Source organism: Acomys minous (assembly GCF_964271855.1).
Source record: "Acomys minous genome assembly, chromosome: 13".
NCBI classification, from domain to species: domain Eukaryota; kingdom Metazoa; phylum Chordata; class Mammalia; order Rodentia; family Muridae; genus Acomys; species Acomys minous.
The window spans coordinates 9,407,095-9,433,706 of NC_140495.1; the positions used below are offsets into that span (position 1 = coordinate 9,407,095).

At 45.8% G+C, this 26,612-nt stretch overlaps 1 long non-coding RNA gene across 1 annotated transcript; it reads right to left on the reverse strand.

The window, feature by feature from the left end:
* Positions 1-251: 251 nt before the first annotated feature.
* LOC311581964 lies at positions 252-25,682 on the reverse strand. Its single transcript, XR_014773965.1, has 3 exons — positions 24,566-25,682; positions 15,631-15,699; positions 252-284 (listed from the first exon to the last, which is right to left on the reverse strand). It is a non-coding gene; the product is annotated as an uncharacterized lncRNA (long non-coding RNA).
* Positions 25,683-26,612: the final 930 nt, after the last annotated feature.

Here is a 26,612-nt window from a genome sequence, read left to right on the forward strand (position 1 = left end):
TGGCACGTTATACTTCTAGACTCTCATTTCCAAATGCGTAAGACTACGGTGTCCCCATCTTCAGAAACTCTGCAGTGGCGGTCACCACATCTACCTTTATCTCATCAACCGCTTTGAAAACCCAACTATGCCCGGTGGTGGTGGTGGTGGCGGTGGTGGCGGCGGCGGCGGCGGCGGCGGTGGTGGTGGTGGCGGTGGTGGTGGTGGTGGTGGTGGTGGCGGCGGCAGCGGCGGTGGCACACTCCTTTAATCCCAGCACTCAGGAGGCAGAAGCAGGCAGATCTCTGTGAGTTTAAGGCCAGTCAGATCTACAGGGTGAGTTCCAGCACAGCCAAGGCTATACAGAGAAACCCTGCCTCAAAAAAAACCAACCCCCCCAAAAAAAAAAATTAAAAGAAAGCCAAGTATGTCTGGGCATATTGATAAACACTTCTAATCCCAGCACCTGGGAGGCAGAAGCAGGCAGATCTCCATGAGTTTCAGGCCAGCCTGGTCTACATAATGACTTACAGTCAGCCAGGGCTACTTAGTCAAATCTTGTCTCAAATACATACATACATACATACATACATACATACATACATACTGCTCAGCATCTATTTGCCCTCTGTCATAGTCACTGCTTTATTCCTACAAAGAGAACCATGACCAGCAACTCTTAGAAAAAAAAAGCATTTGACTGAGGGCTGGTCTCCAGTTTCCGAGGCCCTACTCTATTATCAACATGGCAGGGAGCATGGTGGCAGGCAGGGCGCCGGAGAAATAGCAAAGAACTACGTCCTGGTCCACAAGCAGAAAAAGAGAAACTGGGCCTGGGCGTGGGCTTCTGGGACCTCAAACCCTGCAACGAGGCCACACCTACTCCAACAATGCTACACTCGCTAATCCTTCTAATCCTTTCAAACGGTTCTGTTCCCTGGTGTCTAAGCAATCATATAGATGAGCCTAGGGGACCGTTCTCATTCAAGCCGCAAGCTTCTCCCTTTGTTTTGGCCCTGCGCATTGGATGGGACAGCTCTCATCCTACTTGGCTTATATGAGCATCTTGGCCTCTTGACTGATTTGGTCAAAGGAGCATAAGCCTATCAAAATGCCGGGAAGATGGTTTCTGAGATTCTGTGGTTGCTACGCCGGGGCAGAGCCCAACACTGCTGGTGGGAGGACAACTGGGCACAGCATGAGAAAGCACCAGTCATCAGCCATGGTGACATCACTCTCTGTATTTTTGTTATTATAAACCCATGCGGCCCAGTTTTTGTTTTTCCTCATCCTTCTCTTCTTTCTGAAACAGGGTTTCAAGTAGCCCAGGTTGCTCAAACTCATTATGAAACTGAGGATGACTTTTAATTCCTGATCTTTCTATTTCCACCTCCCAGGTGCTAGGATTATAAGCAGATGCCACTATGCCTGGGTTAGTGATGCCAGGGCTCAGGCTTATGCACACAAGATAAGCACATTACCAACTGAACTACATCGCCATCACCCAGGCTGTTTCTTTTATTCTACTTTACCTTTAAGGATGGAGAACAGAGGGAGATGAAAAAGGAATATTAGAAATAGTATCCCAAGGGTGTGTCCAGCATATCAATATGCATTAGCAACAGTGTGGTACTCAGGGTTACAAATATTTTCGGTAAATAAAAGAAGTCCATGTTGCCATGCAGTAGTGGTAGCGCACACCTTTAATCCCAGCACTCGGGAGGCAGAGGCAGGCAGATCTCTATGAGTTCGAGGCCAGCCTGGTCTACAAAGTGAGTCCAGGACAGCCAAGGCTACAAAGAGAGACCCTGTCTTGAAAAAACTAAAAGTTCATGCTGCAGAATATTTGATCCTATTATGAGCCCAGAGATTGTGAACTGTAAAAACCTGTTTCTTGTTTGGTATAATTCAGCCTTTACACACACATTTAATCCAAGAGTTTTTTATTTATTGTAAACAGGCGGTTGTGGTGTGGCTTAGCCCTAACACACACTTTTAATCCAAGAGCTTTCTATACACAGGATTTATTAAAGTTAACCCTAGGTCAAGAGGCAGAGCAAGAAACCAGCTGACAGGGATTAAGTAGAAAGGAGGGACTTTGAATTGAAGGTTGTTTAAGACAGCATGAAGAATAAAGAACTTTTTGGCTTTTAGCTTTTGGCATTTTCCTCTAGCGTTGTCAGTTGAGCTAGCAAGCTTTTGGCCTTGGGCTTTTGGGTTTTGGCCTTTTGGCTTTTGGAACTTTTAGCTCTGAGCTTTTGGTTTTTAGCTTTAGCTTTGGGTTTTGGGCTTTTACTCCTGGGCTGGGTGGGCTAGTAAGCTTTTAGTCTTGGGCTTTTAGTTTTTGCCTTTTTCCTTTAGGATGTGAGCTGAGTAGATAGGTCACCGGGTGCTTTCCCTGCTTCTCTAAGTTAGCAGGTTTATATTGGTAAAATCAAAAAATTTGGGATTTTCTTTTTTCTTTTTTCTTTTTCTTTTTTTTTTGGTTGGGATTTTCTTTTTTTATAGCAACATTTTGGCATTCCAAAGAGTGGCAAGACCTCACAGACAGAGACATCACTCCAGCTTTGGACAAACAGAACCCAGCAGATTTGGTCAGTCATCTGGAAAGTCCTCAAGGACAGAGCTAAGGATAGGAAGTACCATAATAGATGGCTTTAGGATCCGGTTTAGTGCTGCTAGAGCCATCTAGAGACGGCTTGAAACTAGAAGCAGAAAATAAAAAGCTAAATAACTTAACTGAATTGGACTCAATATCTGATTATGATTATTATCATTTGGAATTTTATACTTTATTCTTAATAGCCACAGTGGCTTTCTGCACTCAATTAAAGGAAAAAGGGGATTGATAAGATACAAGCTACAGAAGAAAAATTAGAGAGACTTAAAAACAAGAATAAGAAAAATACTCAGATGCAGATGAAGGAATTTAGACAAGCCTTAAAAAAATGCATAAATGAGAAAAGAAAAAAAAATCTCAGACACAAAGGATCTTAGACAAGAGCCTACCACACCACTGCATGATGAAACCGAAAGGGGGCAGCCCAAGACTGTTAGAAAACCAACCTTAGTTTATCCTGTTACTATACAATACCTGCCAGGAGACGACAGGCACCCCCAAGGTTATAATGACATTAAGTGGCATCCTATAAACATATTAGATTTGAGGAGATTTAGGAATCAATCATCTCCTATGGCATGCATTCACCCTATGTGAAGCAGACTCTAAATTCATGGGCAGCTCAAAACAGGATTATCCCCCGAGCCTGGAAAGATTTGGCAACGGCAGTATTGGAACCTGGTCCTCAGTTACAATGGCAATCCTGGTGGAAAGAGGAAGTGAATGGCATGGAACAACAAAATGAGGCCAGAGGTATTGATATTTCCCAGAATCAGCTGCTAGGTGAAGGTCAATTTGCTAACTGACAAAGGCTTGTACCATATTGCTTGGGGTCTTAAAGTCAGTGTTCTGTCACTGTGAAGAGACGCCATGCTGGGTGGTGGTGGCGCACACCTTTAATCCCAGCACTTGGGAGGCAGAGACAGGCAGATCTATGTGAGTTCAAGGCCAGCCTGGTCTACAAAGTCCAGGACAGCCGAGGCTAACACAGAGAAAGCCTGTCTCAAAGCAAACAAACAAACAAAAAAATAGTATCAGAGTCAGATGTCAGAAAGATACTAATTGAATTTTTGGCTTTTGAAAATGCTCATTTAGAATGCATAAGAGGGATTAGACCTTTAGAGGCAAGATCAGCACCAATAGATGAGTGGATTAGAGGTACGGCTGATACTGGATCTCATGTTTATAATACTAATCTGATAGGAGAAGTGATTTCTAGAAGTTCTGGAAAATTAAGAATGGCAGATGTTTTAACTGTGGTAAGCTAGGCCATTTAAAGGGATTGCAGGCAATGGTTTTTCTAGAGATAATCCAAAAAGAAGACCTTAGCCTTCTGGCATGTGCAGAAGGTGTGGGAAAGGCTGGCGTTGGACTAATAGTGCAGATCAACAAGGGACGGGTGAGGTGACCCTTTGCCATCGGGAAATGCCCAAGGGGGCCTCCTGCCACCAACATCAAATTCCATTCAATTGTTCCCTGTCTGCATAGGAGAAAGTCATCCAGAGCAAATAAAAGATTCAACGCCTGTCGTCAAAAACAACATTGCTCTGGATGTACTCAGGACAGAACAGCTTCGGTAGGGAGTACCAAAGGAACACTTGCCTTACTGACATGAAATGAAAAATGGTCTTTCTTAAACCACATGTCTTTTTTTTTTTTTCCGAGACTAGGACAGCCTTGGCTCACTCTGTAGACCAGGCTGGCCTCAAACTCACAGCGATCCGCCAGCCTCTGCCTCCCAAGTGCTGGGATTAATGGCGTGCGCCACCACGCCCTGCCCAAACAACATGTCTTAATTCCATGTTAGAATGATAGACTGTATGTTGCCTTATGGCCCACACCATCTTGGACATCCGCTTTTGAGTTTTCTTCTTAAATAAAAAGAATAATTTTATTGTTTAGTATTTGTAGGCATAGAGTTATTGTGCTGTTTAAATTATGATTTTTCTGTCTAAATGTTGTGTAAACTCTGCTCCCCAATTATCCTCCTGTTATGTCAATAAAGCAGCTTACAGCCAATCAATGAGCAGGGGAGAGAATAGGGCGGGACTTCCTGCCAGCCGGGGGAGGAGGAGTCAGGGGGAGAAGTGGGAGGAGGAGGCCACTAGGAGAGGTCCAAGGAAGATGAGGAGTAAAGAGCTGGAGCTGAGGAAAGCTGCAAAGTGCAAGGGATGTTTGCTGGGATGTTTGTTGGGAGTAAGACAAAACAGCCTAAACAGTTAAGAACAGACTTAAACTGTTCAGATTGTGTTGTGAAGCCTTGTACTATAAAAGAGTTTCAATTGCGTATGTGATAGCCGGGTTAAGAACTAAGCTACAAGAAACAAAGACAATTTTATAAAGATAATTTCAACAAGTATTGAAAACACAGTTTACAGATTTGATTTTTTTTAGATGTATGTATGTATGTATGTATGTATGTAAATGCTCTATCTGCATGTACACCTGCATACCAGAAGAGGGCATCAGATCCCAGTATAAATAGTTGTGAGCCATGTAGTTGCTGGGAATCGAACTCAGGGCCTCTGGGAGAGCAAACAGTGCTCTTAACCATTGAGCCACCTCTCCCGCCCCTGATCTAAAACATCTTAGGTAACCTCAAAGGGTTACTACAGTTCAATCTTGTTTACTAAATCTCTAAGAGTTAGAGTAATTTGGAGCTAAGATTGAAAAAAAAATTGAGAGTGCCTTTAATCTCAGCAGAGACAGGCAATCTCTATGAAGTATTTGTTTTCTGAATTCTAGAGTTGCAGTGAACAGGGTGGTGATAGTTCACACCTTTAATCCTAGCACATGGGAGACATATGCATTTAATCCCAACACACAGGAGTCAGAAGCATGCAGATCTATGAGTTCAAGGCCAGCCTGATACATAGCAATTTCCAAGCAGAGAAAAACTTAGGTCCATGTGTGGTGGTTCACTCCTTTAATCCCAGAACTTGGGAGGCATACACCTTTGATCCTAACAAGTGAGAGGCAGACACAAAAGAATTACAATGATTTAAATTTAAAAGCCACTTGTAAAAGGCAGGCTGAAATTCAAAGTGAATGTCCTTTATGATCTAAAAATAAATACACATAAAGATATATTTAGTTTCAAATTTTCAAAAGAACTTTTAAAATTTCAATTGAGAGACAGTACTTTTTCTATTGCCCCAAACCCATTTTCCCCTAGAAAAGATATAACCTGCCAAAAAAAGGACCCCCCAAAATTAGAGTTGGGACAGGGTTTTACTTTTATCTTTCCAGGAAAATAAAAACACAGAACTAGGGAGCTGGAGAGATGGCTCAGAGGTTAAAAGCACTGACTGCTCCTCCAGAGGTCCTGAGTTCAATTCCCAGCAACCACATGGAGGCTCACAACCATCCTCAATATGATCTGATGCCCTCTTCTGGCCTACAGGTGTACATGCAGACAGAGCACTGTATTCATAATAATAAATAAATAAATCTTAAAAAAAAAAAAAAAGAGCACTGATTGCTCTTCCAGAGGTCCTGAGTTAAATTCCCAGCAACCACATGGTGGTTCACAAGCATCTATTATGTGACCTAATGCCCTCTTCTGGCCTGCAGGTGCACATGCAGGCAAAGCACTGTATACACAATAAATAAATAAATCTTTAAAAAGAAAAATCCAACTAAGGAACCCAGAGACCAGTGGGCAAGTGAAACATCTGAAGAAAAAGGACCAGACACCAAAGAAGACAAGTAGCCCAGATGATCCAGTCTTAGCCCAGATGATTCAGCCTCACAGACTGCCTCAATAGGTATTATCTCAACTATCTGCACCCAGATCAACTTCAAAATAGCTAGCTAAGATGAGACTGGGCAGCAAATGCTACAGCTAGCTTTCTTCTTCTTCTTCTTCTTCTTCTTCTTCTTCTTCTTCTTCTTCTTCTTCTTCTTTCTCTCTCTCTCTCTCTCTCTCTCTCTCTCTCTCTGTCTTTTGGTTGTTTTGGTTTCCCTGTGGTTTTGGTATTTCCATAGGTGATGAACGTTTGTTGTCATTTAGGGGTTGGTTATAAGTTATAATTGCTTTATTCAAAGAGAAAACAAGGTATAAAAAACTTATACTCGGGGATTTCTCTCTTTCCTTTTCTCTATCTTTCTTTCTTAGGTAAGGAGAAATGGGCTAAAAAGAAAGAAAGAGGAAAGCCAGGCAGTGGTGGTGCATGCCTTTAATTCCAGCACCTGGTCTACAAAGCAAGTCCAGGGCAGCTAAGGCTACACAGAGAAACCTTATCTTAAAAAACCAAAAAAAGTTGGGGGGGTATATAGGGATTTCTTACAGGAATAATAAGACAAAAAAGTAGATTACTGAATCTACATTTTCTTCTTCTTCTTCTTCTTCTTCTTCTTCTTCTTCTTCTTCTTCTTCTTCTTCTTTTCTCTCTCTCTCTCTCTCTCTCTCTCTCTCTCTCTCTCTCTCTCTCTCTCTCTCTCTCCCACCCTCTCTCTGTGTCTCTCTCTCTCTCTCTCTGTTTTTCCAGACAGGGTTTCTCTGAACTCACTCTGTAGACTGGCTGCCTCACCACCACCACCCCGCCCAGTGTTGGGATTGCAGGTGTGCACCACCACACCCAGCTTTGAATCTACTTTTCAACTTGGAATTTTAGTTACTATTCTCCAATAAGGTTCTTCTTGTTTCCATTGTTCTGGACTATGGTATATTGATACAGATGTAAGGTTTTCATTGGCATAAGACTTGGTGCATTGATACAAATGTAAAGTTACTTGTGATACACATGTGTATCTATATGTTTCAACGCATACGAGGTGTTGTACCCATGCACCTCATTTATAAACCCAAGGTTTACTTCTCATACTTTTAAAAGATGCTAATACAAACTGTTTAGGATAGTTTTAAAAAATACAAGTTAATCTTTAGTCAGATTCATGGTCTTGTCAGGTACCAGTCTAGTTTATTACAGAAATATGCATCCTAGGTTAAGTAGACAGTAAATACCTAAAAGAAGCAACATTTGCCTTTTCAGATTTACTACACATAGATAGATAGATAGATAGATAGATAGATAGATATGACTAAACACTATGCAAATATAAATAGATAGGTAGATGGCCTTCACAAACCTCAGAGACCTACAGAATATGGCATTTACAGATGTTTTTATTATTTTAAGGATTCTTTAACAACAAGACATGTCAGCTCCTGGCAGCACCCCCAGCCTACCTCAAAGAAGATAATGACTATCAAAGAATCTCCATTAGGAAATGGCTTCAACCTTTAATCCCAGCCCTCGGGAGGCAGAAGCAGGTGGATCGATGTGAGTTTGAGGCCAGCTTGGTCTACAAAGTGAGTCCAGGACAACCAAGGCTAACACAGAGAAACCCTGTCTCAAAAACACCAAAAAGGAAAAAAAAAAAAAAAGATTCCGTATGTTTGTGCAGCATGTGATGTATGCTCTCACACAAAGACCAGAGGAGGCATCAGGTGTCCTGCTCCATCCATCTCCACAGCATTCCCTGGAGACAAGGTCTCGCCCTGAGCCTGGAGCTGGGTGGGCAGCCAGCAAGCCCCAACAGTGCGCCCGTCTCCACAACACCTCCCAGCGGTACAGAGTGCACACAGCCACACTCCTTTTACTGAACCTCAGGTCCTCCTGCTTGCACACCAAGCACTCTTACCTACAGAGCCATCTCTCCAATCCTCTTAAAGAATTTGTTTGTTTGTTTGTTTGTTTGTTTGTTTTTTGAGACAGGGTTTCCCTGTGTAGCCCTGGCTGTCCTGGAACTGGCTATGTAGACCAGGCTGGCCTCCAACTCAGAGATCCACCTGCCTCTGCCTCCCGATGGCTGGGATTCAAGGCGACTACCCAGCTCCTCTTTGAGATTTTTGACTTTGCAAAGATTTTGACACATGTCTCTGGTAACTGTGGTTTCTTAAGATATACTGTGATTATGTTCCCCAAGCCCCAAAGCACATTTTTAGTTACTAGAACACTTCCGGTAATACACACATTATCACATTTACTTTCTTTGATTTGCTACCTGCAACTTCAAGAGAGAAGGAAGTGGTATATGACGTATGATAACCCTACATAAAGAAGAACCCAGTGTCTTCAGGAACTGATGTAACTGGCCCGGGGCAGGCTTTTATGTTACTGCTAAGGTACTGACATACGACTTCCTATGATTACTACAGATGCTACCCATTGCCCATTGGAAGCAATGTTCTGAGGGAAGTGATGAATTTAAACAATACTTTTTTTTTAAATCTTGTTTTCAGTCTTATTACCACTAAGTATGAATGTGATTCACCTGTCAATACCACCAATATCTTTTGCTATTCTAAATTCTACTGATATAAACTAGGACGGCGCAGCACACAAACCAACACGGGGCTCATCAAACACGTTGGCTTGGCATCTACTCAGGCTCGCGATGTGGCACCCAGTGTCTACCTAAAACTCATGGGCTGTGGAGATAGACCAGATAGTGAAGTGCTTGGCGTTCAAGCCTAAGGGCCTGAGGTCGATCCCCAGAACCTACATCAAAAGGCTGAGTGTGCTGGTGCGTGTTTGTAATCCCAGTGCTAGGGAGGCAGAGGTAGGTGCATCTCTGGGGCTGCACCTGTGCCAGCCGGCCTAGCCTGCTTGGTGAGTTCCAGGCCAGTGAGACAAGTCTTAAGAAACAAGATGATGGTTCCTGAAGAATGACGCATAGAGTAATCCTCGGGTCTGTACACCATGTTATGTTCACACACACCATGTTCACGAACACCATGGTCACACACATCATGCTCATGCACACCATGTTTACACATACCATGCTCACACACACCATGTTGACTATAGAATACTTTCATTTGTGTATAAAGAATTCTTAATCCTGGTCATATTTATAGCAGGATTTTTTTTAGAAAAACAAACAAACAAAACAAAAACCAAAACCCTGCTGCTCTAAAAAGGAGTGATATTGGCTGGCTGTGGTGGCACACACCTGTGATCCCAGCACTCTGGGAGGCAGAGGCAGGCGGATCTTTGTGAGTTCGAGGACAGCATGGTCTACAGAGTGAGTCTAGGACAGCCAAGGCTACACAAAAAACAAAAAACAAAAAGAAAAGGAGGAAGGAAGGGAGGAAGGATGGGCAGCCAGAAGGGAGGGTGGGCAGGCCAGGTGTGATGGTTTATTCCTTTAATTCTAACACTCAGAGGCAGAAACAGGCAATCTACGTGAGTTCAAATGCAGTTTAATCTATTTAGTGAGATGTGGGCTATACAATGAAACTTTGTCTTAAAAACAACAAAAACTAAACAAACAAACAAAAATACAACAACAATTGGATCAATGGATTATGACTGAACATGATTCTTTTAAATATTTATTTATTTATTTTATGTATATGAGTTCTCTGTTTTCATGTACTGCTACACACCAGAAGAGGGCATCAGATCCCAGCATAAATGATTGTGAGCACCACGTGGTTGCTGGGAATTGAACTCAGGATCTCTGGAAAAGCAGACAGTGCTCTTAACCGCTGAGCCATCTCTTTAGCTGTGATTTATATGCCACAAATGAAATGAGGAAATGAAAGTACCTTTGTGTTTGGTGTTTTATGTCCATGAACAATATACACTTATCTAGAATACTGAGTCATTTCTTTTTTTTTTTTAATCCTATTTAAAATTTAAAATATGGTGATTATTTTACCTTATTTTTGAGGCAGAGGCTGGGTAGCTCAGGCTGGCCTCACTATTTTGACTGAAGATGACCTTGAACTCCTAGCCTTCCCACCTCCACCTCCCAGAGCTGGCAAGCAGCACCAGGCTCCACCAGTGCTACGAACCAAAGCTGAGGCTTCGTGCCTGCCTCACAAGCATTTCACTGTGTCTTTTTGTATTTTTAGTGATGTGATGTCTTGCAAGAGTTATACTGCTTCTATGAGTTTGAGGGCAAAAGTATTCATAGCAACGTTTCCTTAAACTGTTACAGGATCACCATTACATAAGGAAATATTCCTGAACGTTCTTTGATGTCAGTGAGAAAGTCTATTCTGTTGCCAGCAGCTCTAACACTTCCTTTTTCTTTCTTTCTTTTCTTTTTTTTTTTTTCTTTTTCTTTTGGTTTTCCAAAAGAAAATCCAGAACAGCCAAGGCTACACAGAGAAACCCTGTCTTGAAAAACACAAAACAAGCAAACACAAACCTTAAATAGTTACTGTAATTCCACAAAGAACCATGGTTAAGTTTTTAAGACCAAGCACACCATTTTATAGCCAAAGGCGAGTCACACCACGTAAGTAACTTTACACTTCCAGCACAAGGATTCACCATAAAGACTAGAAGGCCTTGGGTTTGCAGCACCAGTCCTGTTCAGGAAAGTGAGTCGGGGTCCTTGCAGGATCTGAGACACTCTGGGCTTTGGGTCAAAACCACCCTTCCTCCTTCGTTTTCCTGCTTACAGTAAATCTATCACTGAGCCATACAGACGTCTTCAGTGAAAGCCACGTATGTTTTCTACCACACTAACAGTCAGTTACTACTTAGCCAATAGGTTCAAAAACACCATGGTAGCTAGCACAATATTAAGACCAGGACTAACTCAGTGTGGCACAGGCCCGCAGTCCCAGCACTCTGGAGGCAGACGAGGGAGCATCTCTGAAAGTCTGATTTCAGCCTGGGCTACATAGTGAGCTTAACCAATACATCTCAATGAGAAGTAGAGGTTGCTGAGTGTGAGTAGAGGCCATAGAGATGAGAGAGAGAGAGAGAGAGAGAGAGAGAGAGAGAGAGAGAGAGAGGGAGAGACAGAGAGAGAGAGACAGAGAGAGAGAGAGACAGAGAGAGAGGGGGGGGGAGGGAGGGGGGGAGGGAGGGAGGGAGGGAGGGAGGGAGGGAATGGGAGGAAGAGGGAGGGGGGCGGGGAGAGAATGAACCACAGGACTCCATTCCTCAGGAAACAACCAATCCAAGAGGGTGACATCTAAAACCTGTGTGATTTACATGATAATTAGGTGCCCAAGTAATTTATCCCCAAGGCAGGAACACTGTGAGACTCAGAAGGGACTCTGTTTATTAAAACACCTAGACTAACCACATAGACTCAGATCATGCCTGCCTCTAATGTGAGCTGATAGGACGTGTTACAGGAACAAACAGGGAGAAATACTGGCTGGAAAAAAAAAATAGCTGAAATTAAAATTACTGGTTCAGATCCCATATGTTAAAACCTGAATTTAGTAAACACCAGGTGCCAGGGCTCACCAGGCCACCAAGCCTGGATCCTGAATTAGAGCTCGAGAACCCACCTGGTAAAGGACAGAACTGAGTCTTACAAGTTGTCCTCTGACCACTGCAAGTGTAGGACACACATGAGCATGTGCACACACACACACACACACACACACACACACATCAACTACATTTTTTAACAAGTAAAGAACTGTTGTTAAAATGGTAACTATATGAAAGCTCTTTTTTGACGGGGTGGGAGGGAGCCTCCTGTGTCCTCACGTTGGCCTCCATCTCCTGAGTCTGGATCCCAGGCATGCCCCACCAGTTGTCCAGTACAACTGCTGAAGGTTAGATTAGCACTAGGTCACATGAAGAAGGGTCAAGGTAATTTGTTCTTGGAACAAGCGTATTATAGATGCACTCACTTAATACCAAAGGTCACTAAGCCAGCTCTCATGGGTGATTATTGGAAAGCTTCAGTCCAAATCTTTAACTCACTGCCATTTCCAAGACTATTAAAAACTTTAATCTCTGGGGCTGGAGAGATGGCTGCTCCTCCAAAGGTCCTGAGTTCAATTCCCAGCAACCACATGGTGGCTCACAACCGCCTATAATGAGACCTGCAGGCACACACGCAGGCAGAGCACTGTATACATAATAAATACATAAATTTTTAAAAAAACAAAAAACTTTAATCTCAAACCGGGTGTGGTGACTCACGCCTTTAATCCCACTACTTGGGAGGCAGAGGCCCTCGGATCTCTGTGAGTTCAAGGCCAGCTTGGTCTACAGAGTGAGTCCAGGATAGCCACAGCTACACAGAGAAACCCTGCCTCCAAAAAACCAAACCAAACCAAAACTTTAATCTCCCTACAGCAGATAACTATACATGCTTGTCTGTCTTAGAGAATGAACTTGACACATAGTTCTCTCTAAAGGTCCAGGTGACTTAGTGAACCTATTTTACCCCGCTCCGGGACAACAAGTAGCACAAGCTATATGTGAGTGCACGCCTCATTACAGCATGCAAAGCCAAGCCACCTTCAACTTTATTGCTTAGATATTTCCAGGCCAAAAACTAAGGATTTTTCTGAAGAACCTATGAAACATCTTTTTTTGGGTTTTGTTCTTTGTTTTTCATGACAGGGTTTCTCTGTGTAGCCTTGGCTATCCTGGACTCACTTTATAGATGGGGCTAGCCTAGAACTAACATCCATCCACTTGCCTCTGACTCCTGAGTGGTGAGATTAAAGGCGTACGCGGCCACAACCACCCCCACCCCCACCACCAGCCCCCACCCCCAACCACATCTTTTTAAACCCATCTTTTGAGATAGGGTCTCTCTACACAGCCATGACTGCCCTGGAACTCACTGTGTAGACCAGGTTGGCCTTGAACTCACAGAGATCTGCCTGCCTCTGCCTCTGGAGTGCTGGGATTAAAGGCATGCACCACTATACCCAGCTTAAGCAGTATGTACTTTTAACCCTCAAGCCCTATCTTTCCAGCTCTTAAAAAAATAAAGGTTTTCAAATTAAGTGTGTCTGTGTGTATGTCTGTGTGTGAGCACACAAGCCACAGTACTCAGGTGGAGATGAAAGGATGACATGTAGAAATGGATTCTTTCCTCCCGCATCTCTGGGGGTCCCAGAGGTCAAACTCAGATAGTCAGGCCTGGCAGCAAGTACCCCTGATTGATTTCAGGGATGCCCTCCAGACCCCTCAAAACATATCATGGAATAACCTAATTCAAGTTTAAAATAGTGTAACAAGTATTTACCAACAGGACGATAAAATCACAGTTGTACTGGTAGGAAAAGCCACAAAATACAAAGCATGGCATGGTCCTAGTTTTGCTTAAGATGGATTTATTTATGTATACGTGGCATGCTAATAAAAAAATGTCTGGGTAATAACAACACTGGGGGGCTGGAGAGATGGCTCAGTGGTTAAGGGCACTGACTGCTCCTCCAGAGGTCTGTATTCGCAGTGAGACACCAGCATCTAATGGGGCTTGCCTAGAAGAAGCAACCACAGTGTCTGCAAATGGCCTCTACTACTTTACATCGTGACTGTCCCCCCAGAATTTCGTGAATGGTTTAGTCCTCAGCTTTGTATTCATGGACAGTGGAAACTTTTAAGAAATAGGCCTAAAGCCAGCTGTGGTAGCACATGCTTAGGATATGTGGCACTATTCTGGGGAGACAGGAACACATGACTAAAATAAAGGTACCAGCGAAGTCCAACTTAGTGAACTAGGGATGTGTATTGGGGTTACTTAAAGGAGTATGGATGAGGAGTCACTTAAAGGAATATGAGTGGGGCTTGGAGGTTAAGAACACTGTCTGTTCTTCCGAAGGTCATGAGTTCAATTCCCAGCAACCACATGGAGGCTCACAAGCATCTATAATGAGATCTGATGCCCTCTTCTGGCGGGCAGGCACATATGCAGGTAGAACATAACAAACAAATCTTTTCTTTTAAAAAAGGAATATGGTAAAGACTTACAGGAGAAGAAATAATTCAAAAGACAGCTGTACCACCAAGGCCCACCTCAGCACAGGTGACAATTTATGAGCTCCAGAACCCTGGAGCTCACTGTACAACCTACACAGGCCACTCAGCAGGTTGAAGACTGTGTCTGTCAGGCAGCTGGTCTGGTCTGAGCCTCCTTAGGCAGCTTATTTCTCTCAGCGGTCCTTACTGTTTTTTTATGCTTAGCAAATCCTAGCAAATCTGGTCAGTTCCAGGGACCTCCTGAAGCTACTGACTTGTTCGGTTTTTTGTTTTTTTGTTTGGTTTTTTTTTTTCCTCTTAGATTTGGAAGGTTTGAGTCCTGCGCATGATCAATGGTAAATCAATCATTACCAGATCGCCCGTAGGAATGCAAATAGCATCGGTGAGCATGACTGCTACCTGTCCTCCCTCCTGGGGCCTGAACCAGAAACCACATTACTCACGGCTGGGCCTTGGGCTGGGATGCTGGGACACTGGCCTCAGTAAGAAGAGTCACTCAGGGTGGCTACTGCATTTGGATTTTGGTTGGCCCCCAAAGGCCTGTGTGTTCAAGGCTAGCCCTCAGCTTTGTACTATTGAAAGGTAATAAACACTCTTAAGTGGCAGGGCCTAAGGCAGCGGTGGCAGCTTTACTCACCTCACTGCTTCTAAAGATTCCCTCAGCATTGTCTGTCACCCCCTCACCCTCACCCCCTCCCTCCCCTCCACAGTTTGACATCATCTCTCCTCCATAAGAAGCTGAGTTAGGATCTAAGACAGGGGAGTGAGTAAAGTGCTTCCCTCACAAGCATGAGGACCCGAGTTCAAATCCCCAGAGCCCACATAAAACCAGACATGGTAGTCCTCACTGGTAATCCCAGCTCTCCTACAGCAAGAAGAGAGGCTCATACAAAAAGACACTGATCTGCTGCTTCTGCTTAGCTGTCTTAGGATCCTTGCTCCGTGGTAAGCCAACCACCATATATGAAATCCAGCTTCCCTAGAAGGTCCCACCCCCCCCCCCCCCACTCAACAGTCCCAGCACACCCAGCCTTCTCGCCATCACCACCAATGCACCAGGCAAGGCTGCAGGCATCCTGGATCCCCCAGACCAGTCCACTTAACCTGCTGAGCAATCTCAGCTCACACCCCGAGGATCAGGTGAACCACTTGGCTAAGTCCTCCTCAAGCTCCCGACCCACAAAACCTGACACAGTCGAGCGTGCTTTCAGACACTGCACCTTGTCTAGCTTACCGTGCAGCAACAGCAATGGGGCAGCACACCTGTGTTTCCTGTAATGCTAACGACAGTCACTCTTAACTCCGGGTCAGAAGACTCACCGGGCTCTGCTCAGCCGACGGGGAGGCCATCGAGCATTTCTCTGATCTTCCTCATGCCATGTGCTGCTCCTGTGGGTGAGGGAAGAAGAAGCCAGGATGAAGAAGCAGAAAGTGAGGCTGGATCCTGTCATCCCCAAAGGCTACTTCCAAGATTTTTCTCCTTCTGGGGACAGAGTCTCATGTAGCACGGGCTGGCTTGAACTCATTATGATGGCAGGAAGCCTTAATTTAAGCCTTGCGTCTTTCTGCCTCTATCACCTGAGCTCCAAGAAAACAAGCATAAGCCGCCACACCAGGTTTACGGAAGAGGAGACTGAACCCAGGGCTTTGCACACGCCAAGCAAACAGTCCTCCAGCTGAGCTACCCTCCCAGCCCTGTTGAGGCCGGCTCCTTTTGGCATAACTATAGCCATTTTGTTTCAGGCCTACCAGCCACATCATCTCAGCTTGTTGCTGGCATAAAAGAATATCTGGGCAAGGTCAGGTTGACCATAAACTATGTTTATGTTCAGTGAGGAACTCGTGGCCTTGTTCCTGGAAATTCCCCAACCATAAGCACAGCTGGCCCAGCTACCAGCATTATCTGTCACCCCCTCCCTCCCCCTCCACAGTTTGACATCATCTCTCCTCCATAAAGAGCTGAGTTAGGATCTAAGACAGGGGAGTGAGTAAAGTGCTTGCCTCACAAGCATGAGGACCCAAGTTCAAATCCCCAGAGCCCACATAAAACCAGTCATGGGAGTCCTCATTGGTAATCCCAGCTCTCCTACGGCAAGAAGAGAGGCTCTGTTTCTGGTTAGCTGTCTTAGGATCCTCGCTCTGTGGTAAGCCAACCACCATATATGAAATCCAGCTTCCCTAGAGGGTCCCACTGCCCCACTTAACAATCCCAGCACATCCAGCCTCCTGTCCTATCAATCAATATGGCAAAGGGAGGTGAGGATGCGCACACTGCCTTCAACCCATCTGGACCCAGATGTGGAGCAAGAGATAGGCCCAGACTCATCCTCCCATTGTGGCGCTCTGTGATAGAAGTGGCACCCTCGGTGTCCACCAAACCATCTCCACATGTGCGTTCTTCCCGCAACTTTAGACCATGGTTCAGCAGGAGCTGAGAGGCTGTGAATGTGACCTGCTGTCCCAGGGGTTAGGGAGGGGTTGGCAAGTCCTCTCAACCACAGTGCTCAGTCCCTGATGGCTGGGAACCGCCCGCCTCCTACAAGGTAAAAGTTCTGGTTTTCACACGCCATGGTTAGGAAATGGGATTCTTTCCCTAGAAAGAGGAAGGGAGGGAGTTGGGGAGGTGACTGAAAAGCTAGACCTCGTGTGAAGACAAGGCACAACGGGCAGAGCACAGACCCCTTTCCTAGAAGGCTAATTTTGAAGCACTTCCTCTCGCAGCAAAGGCTGCCTGGCTCTAAAGGACGGCTGTCCCACAGCAGTCTGCAACCATTTCCTCTGACGCTATCAGGGAGCAGGGAGCGTCTGGAAGTCCAGTCACTGGCTGGCTGCCGAGCTGGAGAGCACTCTGCAGCTTAGCCACTCACAAGGTGGAGCAAAGCATAACTGAGCAGCCTGGGGGCTGAGACGTAAGTAAAACGGAAAAACCTCTGTGGGCCGAGACAGTAAGTCAGTAACAAATGGACACCAAGGCAGAATCACCCTGATAACTTCCTCAGCCTCTCGTCTCCTTGGAAAAGTGGCTGGGAAGAGAGAAAGCCATCCCACTATCTAGGTGTAGGGCTCCAAAGGGTAGGGAAAGAGGCATATCCACTCTTGTAAATATTCAAGCAGATTCGTTAGGTTGTAATTTTGCCTGGAACTATATTTACCTTCCTTAAATTAAATCAAGTTGTACAATAGTATAATTGCTTTCTCGGAATTCACCAGCTGCACAGAACTGGGGTTTTTCAGTGTTGACTCTCTCGGTTTGGGAGAAAGGGTGGGAGGTGGGAAATTGAGGCACTGGCTGAGAATGATGGGACAGCAAGATCCTTTTCGCCAAGGCGCTCAAATGCTTCTACCACACTGTTCTCTTGGGAGCTCCTGAAAAGGCCACTCCATCCCCCCACTCCACCCCGGATTATACTCCACACCAATTAAGCTCTGCAAGTGGGAGCTGCCTGCGTATTGGAGAAAGCCTCCTGGGGGCTCCAGAGACAGCACAGAGGGTGAAGCTGGTGCTGTGCAAGCCTAGAACCCAAGTTTGGTCCCTGAAACCCATATAAGGTGGAAATAGAGAACCCATTCCACAAAGTTGTCCTCTGACCTCCACACCAAATACCCCAAATACCTCACTGTCTGTGTGTCCCCCTTTCTCTCACACACACACACACATACACACACACACATTGCTTTGTTGTTGCTTTTATTTTGTTTGTTTTTGTTTTGAGACAGGGCTTCTCTGGGTAACCCTGGCTGTCCTGGAACTCATTCTGTAGACCAGGCTGGTCTCAAACTCCAGAGTTCTGCCTTCCTCTGCCTCCCAAGTTCTAGGATTAATGGTGTGTACCACCACTGCCTGACACAATAAATTATTTTTAAAAAGAAAACAAAAAAGTCATGATGGCTTGCTTGGTAAAGTGTTTGCCTTGCACGCATGAGGACCTGAGTTTGATTACCAGACTACATAAAAAGCCAGGCTTGGTGTCGAGAGCCTGTAAGCCTGTGCTAAGGAGATCGCTGGGGCTTACTGGCTAGCCTAGCCTAGTTGGTGAGCTCTAGGCCACCGAGAGAAGACAACAAGGTGCATGGTGCCTGAGGAACAACAGATGTGCATGCACACCCAAAAACACAGTGTACCGGAATACAACACTCTCTCTATTTCTTCCAGGTAACTGCTAGTTTATAATCCATATTGAGAATAAAGGTTTTAATGATCAAAGTCTTTTTTCATTATTTTTAAATTTTTTTTATGTGTATGGGTGTTTTGCTTGCTTGTATGTATTTGGCCTAGCTGCCATAGGACTCGCTCTGTAGACCAGGCTGACCTAGAAGTCATAGAGATCCACCTGCCTCTGCCTCTTGTGTGCTGGGATTAAAGGCACAAAGTCACCATACCAGACAAAATAAATATAACTTTACAAAGAACAAATCTCTGAGGTTGGCTTGAAGCTCCTCAGTGATGCTCACATGCGGCTAGAGGTGAGGACCCCATCCTCAGACATCTGCTCTTGCTGTTCTCTCGCCCACAGGGTTACAGAGCACACGCCACTTTTGATAGATGAGGGACAGGCAGGGGGTGAAAGCCACAAACCCTGGGGCGGGGCCTAAGATGTATTCTAGTTCTGTCTAGCTGTCTTCATCAACCCAGGAAAACAGGTAGCAGTAGAATGCTGTTGACCACCACGTCCCCCAGACACCAGAAGCAGAGAGAGCTGGTCTCCTATAGGGAGTGGGTGAAGAGAGGGCTTAGGATTGGGGGTACCCCAGTCTCCCCCTTGAGTTATGAGTGACAGGCTGAAGAGAACTTGGTCTTTGTCTCTGGAAGAGGACCAACGCACAGACTCGGGGCCTCACGTGACTATCACTTACAACCGGGAACAACTACATACTTCTCAAAAGCCAACCCAGGGGCTAGAGATGCAGGTGGAGTGTTTGCCTAGGATAGATGAGGCCCTGGATTTGCTTCCCCGGCCCCCCACCCCACCCCACCCCCCGCACAAATAAAGCACTGTGGTTCACACTGTGACCCCAGCAATTATAGAGTGGAAAGATGATTAGGAGTTTAAGCTCGTCATCAGGGGAAAAAAACTACTAGGGGGAAAAAAACTCTAAAAGCCAGCACACAAGAAGTATTGTCTCAGGCTGGGCATGTAGGCATATGCCCGTAATCCTAGCACTCAGGGAGGCAGAGGCAGGCAGACTGCTGTGAGTTTGAGTCTAGCATGGTCTACAAAGTGAGTACAGGACAGCCAAGGCTACATAGAGAAACCCTATCTCAAAAAACAAAAAACAAAAAAAAAAAAAAAAGAAGAAGTTTTGTTTTTGGGGGTTTTTGTTTTTGATTTTGGCAAATTTGAAGAAGTTTACAGACCAGTTCCCTTTGCAGAAGAATCAGACGCCTTGAGTTTCTGCAACTTCTAGATCTAGCTGTGTGCCCACTTTGGGTTTTGGTTTGTTTCTTTCTTTGGTTGGTTTTTCCCCCTCTTCTTCTTCTTCTATGAAATGGAATGAGAAGAACCAAACTGGCCAGGTTGCTCAGAAGAGCAAGTAATAAAAGGGCGATGAATCATGAGCCAGATGTTGTAGGAATGCCTCTCGGGAATGAGTCACTCTCTACAGGAGGCGTCGCTGCAGAATTGTGAAAGAGAGACCTCTGCAGGAGTGTTGAAATCCAGTCCATCCACCTAGCCAGTGATGCAGTCTCAGGCAAGTTACTGAGTCTCAGATTCCTCACTGCAGATATAGGCGACCTCATCCACTCTGCAGAATTTCTCTGAGAGTTAGATAAATTTATGTGTAAAGATATTGCTTCCCCACTCGGGAGGCAGAGGCAGGGGGATCACTGTGAGTTCGAGGCTAGCCTGGTCTACAAAGCAAGTCCAGGACAGCTAATGCTACACAGAGAGACCTTGTCTCGAAAAACAAACAAATGACCAAAAAGATATTGCTTTCTGCCAGGCGCGGTGGTGCACACATTTAATCCCAGCACTCGGCAGGCAAAGGAAGGCAGATTGCTGTGAGTTCAAGGCCAGTCTGGTCTACAAAAGCGAGTCCAGGATAGCCAGGATTGTTATGCAGAGAAACCCTGTCTCAAAAAAAATCTTTAAAAAAAAAAAAAAAGATATGTTTCCTTTCTGTCCTATCCCATCCCTGCATACTGGAAACAGAGGCATAAGGATCAGAAGTTCAAGGTCATCCTCTGCAACATAGTGACTCGGAAGCTGTCTGAGTTAAAACCTGACCCAAAAACAAACAAACAAATAATCCATTCTTGAAGAGGAAGGAGTGGGTCAGAACAGGAAAAAAGCTAGATCTTTGCTGCATACAGGGGATAAGGCAACCCAAAAGGCCCACTGCCCTTGGCCTCACACAGTGTAGCCAACGCTCCCTATGTGGAGCAGACCATTTCTAGAGATGGAGGTAAACAGAAATAGTCACGTGTGACGCCCTGCCTCAATACTCATCCAGCAAACTCCGCGGCCCTCCGGTTTAGCGGAAGGCACCGCTGCTCTCTACCTCGGCCTCTCCCCAGGCCTTGCTGAGTGACAGCCGTCTGGGAATCATGGGGGCACAGTCTGCACCAGCTCTTCTCTCTGCCAGCCGTTCCACCATTCTCCCCGCAGACAAGATACCCGTATACCCACTTCTTTGAAGCGCATGACTTCAATCAAGGGGTACCCCTGCTCTCTGTCTGCCCCCTGACTGTGCTGAGAGATCTAACTGGTTCCTCTGGTTACACGTACTCCAGGTCAAAGGAAGGGATGGACCCAGCTGCTTGTCACCCAGTAATTAGCCTAACACTATCATAGTGACCAGGTACCAGGGCAGGGCCGTACCAGTCAGGTCCAGAGCCTCTCCTTACCTCCCAATGCAGCCAAACGGAGACCAGGCATGGAACACTTAGTTGCCCTTAAGCAAGGTGTGTGTTGGGGGGGTATAAGGTGGAGGGCTAGGGAGATGGCTCCGTCAGTAAAGTCCTTGCCAGGCAATTGTGAACGAAGCTCTGTGTTCTGATCCTCAGAGCCCAGGTGAAAAGCCAGATGCGGCACCTGTCATCCCAAGATGGGAGGCAGAGATAGCTAGGTCCCTGGAAGCTCACTGGCTAGCCACCAACTGGCTTAGCTTAACATCCCAGCAAAGTCCCAGGAAGAGAGCCTGGCTCAAGCTTTCACACACCTTTGGTGCTGTCTGTTTCTTCCTGAATAAGGATTTTTTTTTCTTTTTTTCTTTTTCTTTTTTTGGTTTTTCAAGACAGGGTTTCTCTGTGTAGCCTTGGCTGTGCTGGACTCACTTTGTAGACCAGACTGGCCTCAAACTCACAGTGATCCACCTGCCTCTGCCTCCCGAGTGCTGGGATTAAAGGCGTGCGCCACCTTTAAATTCCTGAGCTTCATCACCTCTTTGCAAACAGCTATTAACAATAGTTGTTTATGCCCAGGGTACAGAACTCTCCAATTAATTATTCCCAAAGCAGAAGTCCTTGATAGGCAAAACTCCACTCTGGAAACTGCCTGTTTTGAGAGGTTCTTTGGCTACAGCCTTCAGGTAAGGTACGTGACAGGATAATTGCTGCTTCTAATTTTCCTGACCAACCTTTGGTGTGCTTCAGACTGCCAGGTAGGCGTGCCTCCCCCTCTCCTTTGGGTGTGCTCAGCTTTGCGGGGGCAGCTCCTTTTCCTCAGCCAGCATTGGGAGGGCAGTGCCGCTCACCCAGCACCTCAGACGGAGGAATTCAAACGTGGGCGCCTAATGGACATTAATGAGCAAAAGGTGTTGACATCAGGACTGCCAGTTGAGCTTTGTTTCAAGTCCTTCCTCCTGGCAGAACTTAGACTTGGCAGCACCAGTAATAGAGGTTTCAAGACTGGTCCATGACGTTCAGCGAGACCCAGAAAACAAGCGCACGGTGTTTTAAGCAGCTGCAGACCACCAGCTTTAGTCAAGAGAGCTTCTGGTTCTGTTCTGTGGGACTTCCGGTTGCAGTCTGAGGCGCTGGGTGTGTTTTGGGGGTGTTGTTCTGAGGAACTTCTGACTGCATTCTGTGGAGCTCCAGCTTGGCTCTGCTGTGCTTCCTATGCCTTCAGTTCTGTGAACTTCCGGCTGTGCTCTGGGGGAACTTCCGGCTTCATCCCCAAGAACTTCCGGTCCTAGTCTATGTAGCTTCTCCTGCTGTTCTTGCCAAGTTAACTGGCCTCTTTCTGGAAACCAGCGTCTTTCTCACTTGGGCCTATTAGGAGATGGTTCGCCCATGGGTCACCATCTGCTTGTGACTTGTCCTGCTTCCGTGTTTGGTTGCTAGGCCCTTGCAAGTTGTATGCCAGCAAAACTTGACCTTCCCTGAATATACTGCCATCATTAATCTGCTCTAAGCCTCCTGGTGGGAAAACCCAGCCAGTACCCTCCCTTCACTTATTGGAAAAGTCTATATCATATAAGTGTATAGCTAGTTTAATTTTCTGCTAGTTTGTGTACATAGCTATGCTGGGTGGTGCATGCAGTGTTCGTCCTCCTGCCTCGGCTGCCTCCTAAGTGATGGGATTTCAAGGCTGACACCATGCCCAGGGCTAAGAGTTGAGCCTAGAACTTCCACATGCAAGGGGAAGGGTGTGTGTGTGTGTGTGTGTGTGTGTGTGTGTGTGTGTGTGTGTGTGTGTGCTGAGTCTCACCCCAAATCCCATTCTCTATCTCCAACAGTAGAATGTTCAGCAATGGGATGTCTTTTTTTTTTTTAATTTATTTATTTGGTTTTTCAAGATAGGGTCTCTCTGGGTAGCCTTGGCTGTCCTGGACTCACTTTGTAGACCAGGCTGGCCTCGAACTCACAGTGATCTGCCTCCTGAGTGCTGGGATTAAAGGTGTGCACTACCACTCCTGGCAATGGGATGTCTTCAAACCTCCCTCCCAGCTGAAGAGTCATGTTTAATGAGGAGGAGAAGGAGCAGGGAGGAAGGGCTCGCTGATTTTCACATGGAAGGCATTTCCCTTTAGCTGTATCAGCAAAAACAAGAGTCCAGAGCTTCCTGCTTGCCCGACTCTGTCTCTTCTATAATTCCCTCATCTATCCTGCAGTCTTTGCTTAGCTGAATCTGAACAACCCTTGAAAGCAATGTAAATATTTGTTTCCGGAAGAAACTGTGCCCTAGCCCAGGCTGATCTTGCCACCCTCCTCCTGAGCAAAGTTGGCCCTGGCGTATTTGTAGCCTAGTGAGGTGCCACCCACCTCTGTTGAATCCCACTCTCTTGCTGATGTATTCCTTCAGGGAAGAGACTGTATCTCGTTACCTAAGCTGTGTGCTCTAATAGTGGATGCCACCCCTTAGGTAAATAAATTTTGAGCTTCTAAATGCAGATAATAACCCTGGGAAAGCCAGGTATGATAACCACACCTTTAATCTTAGCTCTCAGGAGGCAAAGGCAGGTGAATCTTTATGAGTTCAAGACCAGGCTGGTCTACATAATACTTTTCAGGCTAGCCAGGTCTACAGTGAGATCCTGTTTAAAAAAAAACAAACAATAATTCCAGCATTCTGGGAAGCAGAGACAGGCAGATCTCTGTGAGTTCGAGGCTAGCCTCGTCTACAAAGAGAGTCCAGGACATCCAGGACCACAAGAGAAACCCTGTCTCGGAAAAACAAAACAAAAAATGAACAAACTTTGAGGAGTCCATCTTCTTCTTGAGACCAAGACCTTGATAAGATTTATTTATTGTTATTTGTTGTTGTAGTGCTGGGGATTGAACCTAGGGCCTTAAGCCATATCTACAACCTCAGGAAAAATTTTAACTATATTTGTATTTTTAACCAGCACACAGTGATTATAAATAGTTACATATTGCAGTATGACATTTCAATATGATGTGCAATTACCAGATCAAGGTGACCAGCCTATATCATCTTGGAAGGCTGTTACTTCTTTGATGGGAAAAATCCAAAATTCCTAACTCCTCGAATATATTGAATTAACTGTTGTCAATCACAGTTCCCGTGATGCAGAACATCAGACATTACTCCTCCTAGCCAGCTGTACTCCTATACCATGCAGCCATCAGCTCTCCACCCCTCCCCTATACCCTTCTCAGCCTCCATGAGATGTGCCCTTTAGCTTCTGCATTAAGTGGGAGGATGCAGCGTCTGACCTCTGATGCCCGACTTATGTCATGTACTGCCCCTCCGGTGGCGGCTATGCTGTGCTGCATGACAGCATTTCAGCATGACAGCTCATGATCGAGGCTCATTCTTCCCACTGTGTGTCCGGCACATTTCCCAGTTACCTGTTGGTGCGCACCCGGGTTGTTGTCAGCTCTTCGCTATTGTGAATGGTGCTGCACTAAGCATGAGACCGACCACAGGTGTTTCTCTGACACTGCCTACATTCTGGGTGTGTCTGAGGGAGATTTAACGAAGCTGAGAAGACTCACCCTGAATGTGGGCGGCCTCAAACCTCGGGTTGGGGACTCGGACAGAATAAAGAGGAGAAAGCCAAGTGATAAGCCACCACTTTTATCTCTGCTTCATGCCTGTGGATACGCGTGTGGCCAGCTGCCTCCTGCTCCTGCCACCGTACCTCCCTGTCATGGCGGACTGACTGTATCCCTCCCCGAACTGTGCCACAGTGATTCCTCCCTGCTTTAGGTTGCTTTAGTCAGGGACTTCACTTTTGCCTCTCTTGGTAGACAGCAGCTGAAAGAGAGTCCAGCTCCATGGGAAAGCAAGTGAGAAACTCTGTAGCTTGTATGGGAGGGACACCTTTTGAACAGCCTAGCCTGGCCAGCTCCCAGCTGTGAGCATGCCTCCAACCCTACGGGGAATTGAAGAACCTGCCTGCCAAGCCTGACTGCAATTCATAGCCAACAGTTTCCTGAACAAATTAAATGCCCTTTTTTCTTTCTTTCTTTCTTTTTCCTGAGACAGGGTTTCTCTGTTTAGCCTTGGCTGTCCTAGACTCATAGTATAGACCAGGCTGGCCTCGAACTCACGGTGATCCATCTGCTCTGCCGCCCAAATGCTGGGATTAAAGGCATGTGCCACCACACCTGGCTTAAATGCCCATTTTAAAGCTGCTGATGGTCAGACTACTTGTTACACTGTAATAGATAACCCAAACACATATGAATTTCCACTAGAGAAAATTAGTATAATTGACTGGGACCTTGCTCCGGGTACTTGTGGCATACACTGTGTGTGTACATTTACTGGGCCTGGGAAGATAGTTGGTAGAAAAGAGAGCTTGCTGCATAAACCTGAGGACCTGCGTTCAAATCCCCAGCCCTCAGGCCAGGCGTGGTGGTGCACACCTTTAATCTCAGCATTTGGGAGGCATAGACAGGCGGATCGCTGTGAGTTCAAGGCCAGCCTGGCCTACAAAGCAAGTCCAGGACAGCCAAAGGCTACACAGAGAAACTCTGTCTCAAAAAAACAAAAACCAAACCAAAAAATCCCCAGCCCTCAATAGCTTGTGCGCTAACTCCATTGCTGTCAGAGGTGGGTACACGGGGATCACTGGGGTTTGCTGGATGCCAGTTTTGTCTCCAGGACCAGTGGGAGATCCCGTCCCAAGGGAATAACAGAGTAACACAGCACAACACTGAATGTCCTCTCCTGGCTTCATATGCATGTGCTTACCCCCACACACTCACCCTCTACACAAATTCACACAACCCGCACACGTGCACACACATTCTATACACATTCAGGTACCCTACACACATGAATACACACTCCACACTCATTCACACATCCCACATACATGCACACACACTCACACCCCACATACAAACACACTCTACATACATCTCACATGCACACACGCACACACACTGCCACATACATGGACATACTCCACTTACAAGCATACACACTCTACACACAAATCTCACACAATACACTCCACATACACTTAGACAACCCACATATATGCACACACCCCACATACAAGTATACACACTCTACCCACATTCACACATCTCACACATACTCGCACATACATGCACACACACCCCACACACAAGCTCACACACTCTACACACATCTCATATACATGCACACACACACTCCCACACCCCACATACATGGACACACACATTTGCACACTCCACATACATGCACACACACGAAAATTCCAATTATTTATATGACTTTTTTTTGGGTTTTCGAGACAAGGTTTCTATATGTTGTCTTGTTTGTCCTGGACTCACTTTGTAGACCAGGCTGGCTTCAAACTCACAGCAATCCACCTGCCTCTGCCTCTGGAGTGCTGGGATTTAAAGGTGTGTGCCACTACCACCCAGCTTGAGCAAGTACTTTTGCAGGGCACATTTC